This window comes from Physeter macrocephalus, chromosome 3, assembly GCF_002837175.3.
Source record: "Physeter macrocephalus isolate SW-GA chromosome 3, ASM283717v5, whole genome shotgun sequence".
Taxonomy (NCBI): Eukaryota; Metazoa; Chordata; class Mammalia; order Artiodactyla; family Physeteridae; genus Physeter; species Physeter macrocephalus.
This window is the reverse complement of record NC_041216.1, coordinates 27255825-27268891: the sequence shown is the minus strand read 5'-3', so window position 1 is coordinate 27268891 and position 13067 is coordinate 27255825. Positions and strand designations below refer to the sequence as shown.

The window sequence follows — 13067 nt, the reverse complement described above, 5'->3', positions numbered from 1 at the left end:
GATTGCAAAGCCGCCAAGGGCTTTACCTAGGTGACCTGCTGGGAAAGAAAAGAAGGGCTGTCATCTCAACACACCAATATGGTAACCTTTTTTCTTCTTTTTTCCCCACTTATCTTCCAGCTTCTGCATGGGTAGAGTCACCTGGGTGGCCCAGAACTACCTGTGTGTCTCTTTTGAGCCAGGCTGGAGCATAACTTTGCAGGGTTAACCCTCTCTACTGAAATGTTTCTGCTGTATTTGAGGCTTACAAGATGAAACCAGTTATATATATATATATATATATATATATATATATTTTTTTTTTTTTTGGGAAGTGCGGAGAAATGCTGGTCTTGTTTCGTTTCTTTTTTTTTCATTATTCAGTTTCTTATTTATTTATATTTCCCCCACTTTATTTATTTATTTATTTATAACATCTTTATAGGAGTATAACTGCTTTACAGTGGTGTGTTAGTTTCTGCTTTATAACAAAGTGAATCAGCTATACGTATATATATATATATCCCCATTATCTCCTCCCTCTTGCGTCTCCCTCCCTATTTATTTATTTTTAAATTGAAGTATAGTTGATTTACAACGTGTTTCAGGTGTATAGCACAGTGGTTCAGTTATATATCCTCTATCTATGTATCTGTCTATCCTTTTTCAGATTCTCTTCCCTTATAGGTTAGCTGGTCTCGTTTCTTGAAGGGAAGATGCTAAACTGACTTGATGTGATGTTCGGGAACAGCCCTCTGCTTACCTTGTGTCCCTCCAGCAGGTCATGATTTGGGAAGGCCACCACGTCCTCGTGGTCCATCTTTGTCTTCTGTGTTTGCAGAGCGCGGCGAACAGGGTCAGGAACCCATGCTGACTCTTTACTGGGGAAGTATTTAAAAGCTGGAGCTGTGCTCTCCTGTCCCCTAGCGGGTCTCTGCATGGGACCCCGTGGCTGCTGGGTCCGGGGTGCTTTGGGCCTGGTCCCCAGGCCGCCAGCCATTCCGGCGCCAGCACCTCTTGCTGGGCTTCCGGCAGCTCGGAGCCTTCTGCTGGGAGAGCTTTGCTTGTCATTGCTCGACAGCCAGGAAACTGAAGTGGCGGGCGAGGCACGGACCTGAAAGGGGGCTGCGTGTCCCCATTGCCGTCCTCCAGGTTGTCATCCTAAATTGCTGTGCACCTGCTAATGAGGTGATGAGGCGTCACCTGCGTTTGGAGCAGCTGCGTTAATTACATCCTCACAGCCCTCCCCTGTGCCCACCACTCCTGGCAGCTTCCTCTGCTTTCAATTAATAGACCAAATTAGAGGGAAATGGGAAGGGTGTCCCTGGAGGCCAGATGCCCTTTGCTCCTCGGACGCAGGTGTTGACTTTTGCTCAGGACCGGGAAGTGCCGTCTGTAAGGCGGTCCCTGGAGGGCGTTTGGGTGCCCAGGAGGCCGCATGAATGAAGGTGGCTCCTTTGAGCTGAGAGGGCCCTGCCTGTGCTCATTTTCTTTGGCACCTCGTGCGCCCGTGGGTGACAGGGAGGAGGGGCTGAGCGATTGTCCCACCTGCTGGCAATTATCGTCCATCCAGAAAATAAGACCTTACTGACACACCTGAAAGCCTGGAAACAAAGCTCATCTGCAGAGTCTTTGCCTGTGTTTTGTCATCTCTAAATACACCGAAAGGTAGACCAGCAGGGGGCAGGGGGCCCCCCTGCCCAAGGGCAGAGCAGGTCCAGGACCCGGAGCCCTCCTGCCAGGCCCCTCCCTTTACCGCATCCCTGCCTCCGGCTGTAAGGACAGGCAGCCGAGTCTGTGGCTTGAGCTGCGGAGGGCAGTTAACTTCCCTGAGCTGTTTCCATCATCTGAAAAATGGGAACACCGAGCCTGCCTCTTGGGTCTGCTGTGAAACGTAAAACCACAAACTTCTTTACTTCTCTCTGCTTCTGTGCCTGCTCTCTGCTTCCTGCCCTGTGCCCAGCCTCAGGCTTATTCCTGGCACACGCTAGGTGCTTGGTACATATTTGCTGAGCAAGTGAAAGTGACAGTGATTTGCACAATGGTAGCTAAGGACACCCCACCCCTTGTCTTCCTGCCTCCCTGCCCCCTTGCCTCCCCTCCCCTGCCCTCCACTGTAGCTGTAACTGTAGGGCCAGAGGTGATGGCCAGGGTGTTAGGATCCCTCAGCTGGTGGGTGCCCTGGAGGGGTGAGCAGTACCAGCCTGGTTTGAGAAGCATAAGAAAGGCTTTGCCTCCTTACTTTTTCACCTCAGTTGCTTGGGTTTCATCTGGATTAGCAGGTGTTTTAGGAGCCTCCTAGGAAGTCACACACTCTTGAGTTCATTGGCTTGGGTAGCCGTAACCCTGAAGGTCAAGTCCTCTCCGATTGGCCGCTTCAGGATGCTTCGCAGGCCAGCGGGGTAAGCGGCAGTGGTGTCCCCGCTCGTTTCTGAATAAGACATTATTCCCAAGAAGTCACCAAGTGTGAAAATGTGTGTTATCTTGCTAATGGGACACTAATGAAATATTAAAGTGCATCTCTCTTCCTGTCAGTTTCCTGGGAGCCACTCGATCCTCTTGATTCTAGTCTATCTTTACATAAAGAGCCCCAGGGAATTAACATTTCTTATACTTTTCAAAATAACCTTGGTATTTCTGCTGCCGCAGTGGAGAAGTTCGTAATTTCCACTCGGTGACCGGCTGGGTTGAGGCGCTCTCCCTCTGCAGGGGGTGCCCTACCTCGGGTGGGGGGGGTCCCTTTGGTCAGTCCTCCCAGCACCTGTCCCCCTGGCTGACACCTTCTCCCAGCTCCCTTGTGGTCCCCACTGTCTCCCTCTCAGCAGAAGACTTGACCCCAGTGTGCAGGGGATACTCTGTCGTAGCCATTCTGGGCTGAGCCAGGCCACTGCAAGTCGCCATGCATGGGTCACAGAATACTCCCCACTATCCGGTCAGGCAGCTGGGGAGGCGTTTCTGTTCCCACTTTGCAGGGAAGGCAGCTTGGGCTCCGTGAGGTTAAGTGGCCTGCCCAAAGGTACCCCGCTGGTAAGTCAGAGGCAGGATTTGAGCCCAGCCCACGCCCCATGACGACAGCGCTGGGCTGCTTTCCCCAGCAACCCCGTCCGGCTACAGTGTGACCTACCCAGGTCGCCGTCATTGTGCCGTGACCTTGAGTGAGTCACGTTATCTATGCTTCAGTTCCCCCTCTCTGAAAGGACCTGAGTGCCATCCTTCCTTCTCTACGTGTGAACGTTCCTGGGGACAGAGGCCACGGAGGAGGGGTTGGACTTCTGGGGCCAGTTTCTCCCCCTGGCCTCTAGATTAGAGCCCTCATCTTTGCTCTGGCCGCCACATCCTCTGGCTCAGATGCTTGGGGAGGTTGAGTCCCCTACACCCCCCACCTGTGAGTCCCACACAGCTGGACACCAGCTCCATCAGGTTGCTCAGTGCTCTGCTGGGGAGCCTAGGGGTCCCCCCAGAGCCACTTACTTGCCTTTGGGGTTCCCCACACCCCCGTCCTTGTTGGGGTGCCCTCCCCAGCACAGTGCCATCATGGCAAGGGAGGCATTCTGCTCCTGGTGGCCGGCACCCTGCTTGATCCCCGGGAGTTTTTGGCCAGGTGCTGGCCCCTGCCTAGAGTACCTTGCTCCTCCCTCACCCCACTTAGCTTCTTCCAGCAGAGACTCAGGTCAGCTTCTTCCTGGAAGCTTCCACTAACTGTTTCCTACCCTGAATGCCGTTCTTTCTCTTCCTGAGTGTTTTTAAGTTGCTTTATGGATGAGCATTTCTGTGTGAGCCCCTCAAACTGTGCTGTGCCGGGCTCCGCACTCCATGCTGGAGACCAAGCTGAGGAACGTGCAGAGGAGGGAGATGTGGGGAGGGGACCAGGAGAGACTCGCAGAGGAGGTGGCATGGATTTCGGTTCTGAAGGCAGAGTAGGATGTTTGTGAGGTAAAGAGGGGGCCCTTCCTAGGGCCTTCCTAGGAGAAGGAATAGCACAAATGCAGGCATGGGAGCAGGCAAGGATGGATTTGGAGACAAATGAATAGTCCATTTTGTCTGGAGCACAGGGTTCGTGTCAGCATCTTGAGAGGGGGCAAAGACCCTGCACTAGGGCAAGGGTCTCCGTCAAATGGTCTAAACTGCCTTTGGGGGTGCTGAGCATAATCACAATTGATTATTTCTGAGGGATTCTGGTTGCTGCCTTCCTCCCCCAGTTGAATGTAGGTTGCAAGAAGGCAGGGCTTTTTCACTGTTGTGCCTCTGGTGTTAGGACAGCACCTGATGTATTTAACAGGTACTGAGTTCTCAAGTAAATGAAGGTGCACTTGAATTAAGGCAGAGCAGTTCACAAACAGAGCTACTAGCTAGGATGGCCTATAGCTAGTGGCCATCCATGGCCATTTATTGTGGCCTCTGGCCAGTGGTACTAGTTGTAGGCTGCATGGGGTGCTGTCTGTCTCTTCTCAGTACCTGGTCCCAGGCAGACCCATAGGGAGGGTGGCACAGGTGCATGGTTGGGTCACAGACCTTTCCCTCTTTGAGATGCAGCCCGCTTAGGCCTGGCTTGCAGAAGTCGGGGCTTTTAGTTCAGCAGGTCTGAGGAAACGGGAAGCCCCTGTTAGCCAGGGAGGTGCCAGGAGCCACCAACTCTGGGGCCAGTGTTCTGCTGCTTTCTCTCCCCTCCTCAGGAACACATTCTTGTCTCCATTCCCACCAGCCTTTTTTTTTTTTGAAGAAAAATGAAGTCTTATTTATTTTTAAAACCAAACCACTAGGAAAATGTATCACAGTCTTGAAACAGCAAACAGGCTATATTATCAAGTAATATCTTGGTAAAAACGCAACAAGGTCCTTAATAAAACGATAAGGTGCCTGAACTGGGGCAAGAACAACGCATGTCGCACAAGTGGTATTTGGTAACGGGGGGCTGTCCCGTTTTTTGCTCTGAAGGAGTCACAGCTCGCCCCTGAGTTGCTCACTTTTTCCTCCTTTGACCTTCATGTTGCCAAGGGATTGTTTCAACAGAGCTCTGTTATTACAGGGGACAAAGTTAGCAATACTGGGTTTACGCTTTCATTCTATTTTGTTTTATGGAAACCAGATTTTTCCAAAGCCAGTACTTCATAACTCTCTTAATTAAGCAGTGAACAATCCCTCTTTCACTGTTCATTCCTGAATACCAGCACACAGCACAGTCCGCTTTCGCTTCAAGGGTGAGTGTCACTGCAAGATTGTCTTGTCACTCGGCTGACTCTGCTGCAGACAGCCTCAGGGCTCATCATGGCTGCCAGTTAGAGGGGAGGTTTGCTTCCCCTACCAGTGTGATAGCACTTCGTATATTTTTGCAGGGTCTCCAGGCTGAAAGATGTCATGTGTGAGAATTTTAAGAAATGCACATGCACATTTTGACGGCCAGAAATGAATATCCGCAAGGACCCTTTCAAAGTTTTTATGCAAACTACCTCTCCCAACTCTACATCTTAAAGTAACTTCATGCCCTTGTATATAAAACAAAACCAAGCAAAACAAATCCCCAGAAGCCCTCTTTCCCCTTCTAAATTAGTGACCTCCTGTATTTTGTTTTATTACAGTTTGTGGAACGTGTAGTGGTGATCCTTCTGGCAAACAGGAGGTTTTGGCAACAAACAGAAACAGCTCTCCTCACACTCCACCAGCTCATAAGCGGGTCAGATGAACCTGCCAGCCTGTTGGTATCTGTGTACTGAGAGAATCTGGTACCTTGGAGGGCTCTGGTTTGGTACAAGGGAGACTCCCTGTTGCCAGGATAAGCCCTGGCCACATGAAATTCAGGCTCACAAAAACTCTCCTGTGCTATCTCTGACCCAAATTTTAGCACCAGTTTTTTTCACTTTCTAGGATTCACACACAAAGGACCAGTGTCCAGAGGCAAGTGACATAGGCCTTAAACTTGCTGCCATCCTTAATTTCCTCATTCATAAACTTTCCTTAGAAAACCCAAATCCCCGTTCATCTTTTTAAATAGATTCCTGCCTTCAGCCCCGATGGCCAGTAGCAGACAGCTATTTCCCCATGGACGAGAGAGACTCCTTCATCTTCTTGGTCTTGGTTGGGATGAGGTTCACGTGGCCATCCACACACTTGGTCACGCACTCTCCAGCTGCCGCTTCACCTGAAGCTCTTTTCTCCCCGCATCTCTTGAATCTCTGGCTTTGTCGTTGCAGTGTATAGTGCACAGGGCCAGGCGGTCCTGGAACTTCTCCAACTCGCGGGTCACCAGGGCCTGGGCTTGAGCCAGAGGTGCATGGCAGCGCTCAATGCACTGGGGCACTTGCTGCATGGACGCCTGGCTGTCCTCACAACAGCCGGTGCTGCACCGGAACGTGAGGCCCTGCATCTTCCGGATGTTCTCTCTCCATACTCTTCACCACAGAGTCCACCGCCTCCTGCACCCGGAGCTGCTGCAGCTCTGCCATGGCGACCCTGCGCAGCTCCCTGCCGCGCCGGCGCCCACATGCTCACCAGCTTTTTATCTTAATTTACGAGGCTGCTGTGGCACCAGTGAAGACATACTGTACTGCCTGGGAAAAAAACCACAGCAGAATTCTAATTCTGTACTATTCAAAGGCACGCCTTTGGCTGGAGCTGCTTCAGAAATAAGAAAAGCAGGAGACACAGCCCTGCTCGGGCTTGCTGGACTTGTCAGGGAGCCTCGTCCTGGCTGTCTCCTATTGGCCATGGGCTTAATTAAGCCTTCTGATTTATTTTTCAATTCACTATTTTTTGAAAAAAGAAAAGCTGCCTTAATGGAAACTTTTAAAATCCAGGAGCTTTGGATTCCTCTACTTTGTCAGGCAGGAGTGGATTCATTTAGGTAGTTTTATCCAAAAAAACGCACATACTTATGAAGGTTTCAAAAATTAGATTTTTCACTTCTTTTACTCCGGGAACCTAAAAACCAAACGTGGAAGATAATTTTTGTAGTGGGGTATGTGCATTCACTCAACTAAGAAATGTAGCAGTTTTCGAAGGTCTCAGAATTTCTGCATCTCATAATTTCTTTGTCCGGTCCTCTTGGGGACTTGCTCCTGAGTTCTTTTCCTGCCCAGCCTCCTGATTTGGAGGTGTCAGTGCGACTGCAGTTTGAGAAGTTTCACAAGAAGGTGAGGAGTGGCCAGAGGAGGGGGGAATGGGGAGAACAGAGCTGAGCGAACCTTGCTTTTCAAGATGGGGGAGCCCAGCGCAGCCTGGATGGAGAGGGAGGACTGGACTTTCTTTGCTGGAGGCAGGTCCATGGGCAGAGCCTGGGGGTGAGAGGAGGTGGTGTGCCGTGGAGGGCGTGAGGGCCCACGTGGTGAATGAGCCAGAGGCAGCTGTGGGCCTCTGGCCTCCCCCTGCAGCAGCTGTGGCCACTGGCATGGTGGGAGACCCTGGTCTGGGGAGGAGGATAGAGTCAGTGATGTTCACGGTCGCTGAGAAGGTGAACAGGCAGGCCTGCTGCTGACCAAGCCTTTCTCTGAGGTCGGGGTCTGGAGGCGGGGTGGCCCTCCGTCTTACAACCAAGCGTCTGGTCCCAGCATCATGCCACTCCCAGACGCCGGCGTGGGGCCGATGCCCCCCTCCCCACCCCAGTCTGTGGCCGGTTGCTCTCTGGTGGGTCCCTCACGCTGGGTGTGGGCAGTGGAGCCCCCAAGGCTCCAGGGCACGTCCTGTGAACGCCCTCCTGTTCCCAGGCCCAGCTGCCTCGGAGGTGACCACGCTGCCTGGGAAGGGGTCGAGAAGGGGGCCGGGGTACACAGTGTCTCTGCGTTCTTCCTCTGTGCTTTCTCCTGCCACGGGGTGGGAATCCCCAGGACAGCAGAAATCTCCGGGTGTCTCCCTGGCTGGGGCTCCCCTACCTGTCAGCACAGAGCCAGGCCTTTCCCAGGCATCACAAAGTAGAAAGCGCATCTGTTTTCCAAGAAAGGACGCTGAGAGAGATGGCCAAATTGAGTTAGGAGTGCCAGGAATCCAGACCCACGAGTTCCTGTAAGGCCCGCCTTACCTCTGAATTACAGCTGCTTTCCGTGTTTCTGCGGGGAAACCAAGCCGCTCTCCCCGTGGCATCTACAACAGCTTGATTTACAGGCCCGCATGTTCGCTGCGCACTGCAAATCCACTCTCTCTCCGTCTTTAAACTTTTAAGCCTTTGCCTTATGAATGAGGCCACTGATTTTCTAGGTTCCCTGGGCTTTTTATATGAGGTCTTTTTCTTTCTTCTCTGCTGGTTTCTCCATAAACATGTTCTGAACACCTGCTCTGTGCAAGACCTGTGATGAGCTCCCCAGGGGTCCAGAAATGAACTTGTCAGAGTCCTGGGCCTCAAGGACTTTGCCTTCAAGGCGGGGTGGGAGGGAAGACGCCCAACATGCAGAGAAGTTCCCTACTCGGTGTCCCCACTGAGCGAGCCCGTAACGGACGCTTACGCTGCGCTGACGCCGTGTGAAGTGCCAGGGCCGAGTGCTGACGGCCAGGGCCGAGGAGGACCCCGAGCTCACCCCGTGGGGAGGGGGCGGTGTGTCGGGGGCTATAGGAGGGCAGGGTCACAGACCGCTCCTGGAGCCCACGGCAAAGCCCGTGTGGTCCGGTGGGTGCGTCAGGGATGGTTTCTCTGAGTGAGTGATGGCTAAGCTGAGACCTGGGGGCCGAGCAGGAGGTCGCAGGTGAAGGGGGCGGGGGAGAGGGAATTGTTCCAGGCAGGCGGAGTTGCCCCGTGAAGATGTGGCATCCAGAGAGAGCACGGCGTGTCCGAGAAACCGCCCGGAGTCCAGAGAGTGTGCGGCGTGGAGCGAGGCAGAGGTCGGTGCTGGAGCTGTCTCCGCCCCAGGCGGAGCGGAGCCCAGACGGCGGTGGCCGGCGTGTGTGACGAGCCTGGGGAGACACCGGGGGGCCCGGGCCGGGCGGCTGATGCGATTTCTGTTGCTCGGAGGAAGGGCCAGTGTGGCAAGACTGTACGTGAGGAAAACTCTTCAGAGACCCTGAACTTGCTGTCATTAATCTCAGTGACAGCTGGGCCAGAGTGGGAGCGAAGTGACAGGTTCGAGACGTTGTTAAGGAGAGGAATCTAGGACTTGGTCATCAGTCCGACCTGGAGGGCGAGGGCCGGAGGGGAGCCAGCACAGCTCCAGGGCTTCCGTCTTGGCTCTCTGGGCTGGCGGAGGTCGCCTTCACTGCCACGTGGGACCCCGGGGTGTAGGGAAGCCTGCGGTTGGAGGCCCCTAGGAGACCCCCGCGGGCAGTAGGGTCTGTGAGTGTAAAGCTCAGACTCGAGGAGGGCCTGGGAAGTACAGCTTCGGGAGTCAGCTGCTGCTGCAGCCCGGGGAGTAGATAGAAAGCCCCCAGGGGCGCAGTGGGGTGAGAGGGAGGGAGAGCCTCAGGGAGCCCCCCAGAGACACAGCACTGAAGGGGAGACAGAGGCAGAACCACCGAGCAGCAGCAGCGAGGCCTTCTCAGAAAGGGGGACGTCTGCACGCCCTCTTTGGTGCTGCAGGACGGCGGCAGGACCTCAGAGACCCTGGGGCCCCGGGAGAGGACGCGGGTCACTGGGCCAAGTGGACCGGCGGGACCACGGCAGAGAAGGAGGGAGGAGCTCGGTCTGCCTGGGACCTAGGTTGGTGGGGCTGCGTCAGACCCAGCACCCTGGGGGCCCAGAGCCCCTGAGCCCCTGGGCCCTGCTTGCCTGTCTCTAACTTTCCTGCTGTGGCGAAGGCCTTCCCAGCTCCTCTTGGCAAAGAATTATGCAGTTCTTCTTGACTGGAGCTCATGGAGCAGACCTGACGCCGAAGAGAGAAAACATGTTTGAGGAAGAGGAGCCTTTCCCCCAGTCCTGAACCGGCCGCTTCTGGACGCGAAGACTGCTTTTTTAATCTAAAAGAACTTTACATTTACGCTTGGCTGAAGCACAGGCCACTTTTGTCCTGGGAGCCAATGGGAAGCCGGGGTTTGGGTAATCTATGCGAGGCCCCTTAGCTGCCCTGCATCCGTCATCCCAAGTGACGGAATTTACATCATTAATCATTGGTGGCAATAGAAAAGTCATTGGACTAGAATGTTGTCACAGGATAAATGTCTCCCAATTGCATATAAATGTCTCGGTTTTACTGTTTGTGCTCGAGAAATACTGTGGTGGCTTCAAAATGGTATTTATCTGGCATCAGGAAGCCATCAACACCAGCCTGTCCTGCTCACACCCTCTCCCAAGGAAGCCTGGACTCCCCCCAGGGGCCTCAGCCTGGGGCCACCGCACACCTGGATTTGGGCAAAGGGAGGGATGCTGCCGGCTCCCGGGTGCTTTAGGGTGGCCGACGCCGTGAGGGTTAGAAAGCGCTCCAGCCCAGTAATCCCGCCGTGACACCCTGGTCGTCGTGCCATGGCTAGAGGGATTTGCACCTTCCCTCTCCATGGCCACAGACCCTTTGATGCGGGGGAGAAAAGGATGTGAACCTGGCCGGGTTGCAAGGCCAGAGGGCCAGACGCTTCCAGGCGGCTTCACCGTTTCAGAAATCAAGCCCACAGCGTTTTTTTGGCTGGCGTCTCTCTGTTCCATGACCTGAAAACACGCTGTTTTTGGAAAGTGCAGATATGCTGACACCCTTTTCTGGAGGTTTGTGTGCTTCTCTCTGGGGCGAGCCGCCCTGCCTCGGGTGGGCCAGACGCTGCTGGAGAAGGCGCTGGGCTTAGGAAGCGAGGCCCTTTTTGCTGGGATTTGAAGGAATTCTTTCTGCTTGAGCCTCAGGCTCTTCGTCCACTCAGGGTTCCCGGAGCCCTGCAGGGGCCTGGTGGGAGGAGTGGACACCCCCAGAAGTGGGGTGGGCACGCCAGGGGCCTGAGGCAGGGGGCTGCCTCGGGTGGAAGGGCTTGCAGGCCTGTTAAGGACCAACTCTGTGTGACCAGCGAGCTGTGTTAAACCGGAGCCAGGTGTCTGAGCTGATAAGCCGGGGCAGGGCTTTGTGGAGTATATTTGGCGGGAGAAGAGGTAGCTCCCCTTTTCTGTAGGGAATTTCGTAAATCATGGCCTATCAGATATGGAAGTGATCTGAGGCCAGGTGGATCCCCGACTTTGGATGTCACAGACTGGTCAAATTTTAAAAATTTTAATTTGACCAAGTGAGGCCATTAAAAGCCAGAGGCCAGCTACTATATCATCATTTCATAAGTGGAAGAATATTCTAATACCAGCCGTATACGAGGGACATAATTTCAAGATAAAGAGTATTTCTCAAACGGAATCAATTTAGCTTTATGAAGAATTTGTTCCATTATACCCGTTTTGTTTCGTTTTTTCTTTTTGTCTCTCGTTTTTTTTAAAATCGAGAGAAAAGTCTGGCAAAAATCTGTTCCCGGTCCCCGGTCCCCTCATTTCAGGCGAGCAAAAGGAGGGAAGGTGTCTGGCCAGAGCCCCACAGCCAGCAAGGCTTGTGTATCGTTCCAGCGAATTCTGGCTTCGTACCAAGTCACCTCCGACTTCGCAGAATCGTTTATTATCACCTCTCCTGGTTCTGGGGGCTGGCTGGGCCGGGCCAGGGGCTCTCACTTGGGGTCCCAGTGCTGCTGAGTCAGACGGTGGCGGGGCTGAGTCGTCTGGAGGGCCCCTCACTCCATGTCTGGAAAGACGCAGACCACTGGGGGCAGAGCAGTGGGGGGGCTCCTTGGGCCTCCCTCCTTCTGTGTGGTCTGCACGGCAGCTGCAGGACAGCCAGACTTCTCACGTGGGCCCTAGTGGCGAGAGTCCTGACAGGGAACCCAGGGGAAGCTGTGTTGCCTTCAGGAAGTCACATAGCATCACTTCTGTGAGCTTGTATTCAAGGAGGGGGGAATTACATGCCCTTCCTGCTGGGAGAAATGCCAAAGGGTTGGCTGACATGCTCTAAAGCCACCGCATGGCTCCCAAGTTCCCCTGAGAGCCAGGTTTTAATCTGGGGTGCTGGGACCTTAGATCCCCCATCCCCTTACCTGTTCCAGGAACAAGTCTGGTGGAGGATAAAGCAGGTGGCTCTGTGGTGATGGGGGACAGTTTCCGCTTGCTGGTCGCTGCTTGCACTTCTCTGAAGTAATAAATTTCATAGATAAGGTAGATTCCATCAAATAAGTATCAGTTAAGCTCTTTGATTATCATAAGCGAGATGATGAATTAAAGTTAATCTAGAGAAATAACTGATAAAGAACAGAGACTTCGGGAATACGGCGTAAACTCGCAGAATTCCAAGCGTTCACTCTTTATGAGAAGGCGGCCTGCAGCCCTGCTTGAGCACCTGCTGTGTGCAGGCCCAGTGGTGTGCAGAGGTGAGGGGGATGCGAGCCTGAGCCCCCGAGGATCCGTGATCAGATTGGGGGCCTCCTCGTGTCACCCCGTCGGGACCAGAGCGTGGGCAGGGATGACAGCAGACCCTTATTAAATCCCTCTGCTGGGGTGGGCTCGTGGGCTGCTGGCTTTCAGCTCTGCAGCTCCCCGTCCGGGAGGTCTGTAAGGGCCCGCAGGGAGGTGAGGAGGACTAGCAGGCCAGCCCAGAGCCACGTGGCCAGGCCCTGTGGGGACGCCCAGAGCCCAGCCCCCAGCACGGGGCCGGCCGCCTGTTCAAGCCGCACCGGGTGAGGTGCGGGCAGGTGGGGCAGCGAGGTAGGTTTCCACCAGCCTGGGGAGGGTCCCGCGTTGGTTGCTCTCCGTGGGGACGAGCCGCCCAGACGTGGGGTTTAGGGTCAGCTGGGGCAGGAAGGCCATGGCCGTCACCGTTTCCTAGTTACTGGACACCAGGTGATCCCCCAGCCCCGCCCGGGTCTGGCCCGGTGTCCTGCCTCCACGGGGACCCCGGCTCCCATGAGAGCCTTCGGGGTGTCCCTGGCCTCCGCCCCACGAGCTGTGTCTGTTCATGTGTCTCCCTGCTTGGGTGGCAGGCACCCCAGAGACCTCAGGCCTTTGAAGCCTCGGGGGGGAACCTTCTTGTTGGCCCAGGGTGACAGGCGCCGTCCCCAGGAGGTCCTGCAGGGCTGCCCCACCATGTACCTGCCCCCCGCATCCCCTGGGACTCCTGGGAAAACAGCGGGGAAGGCTTTGCGTTTCTGCCCAGCCCGCGGCCCCTCTGAGACCT

The 13067-nt window shown here is 54.5% G+C and overlaps 1 protein-coding gene and 1 pseudogene across 2 annotated transcripts in view; one reads left to right on the top strand and one right to left on the bottom strand.

Moving 5' to 3' along the window:
- CAMTA1 (calmodulin binding transcription activator 1) overlaps nt 1-13067 on the top strand; it is a 913233-nt gene that overhangs the window by 124938 nt on the left and 775228 nt on the right. The window lies entirely within an intron of this gene.
- Nucleotides 6006-6504, bottom strand: LOC102991506 (protein FAM136A-like; annotated as a pseudogene).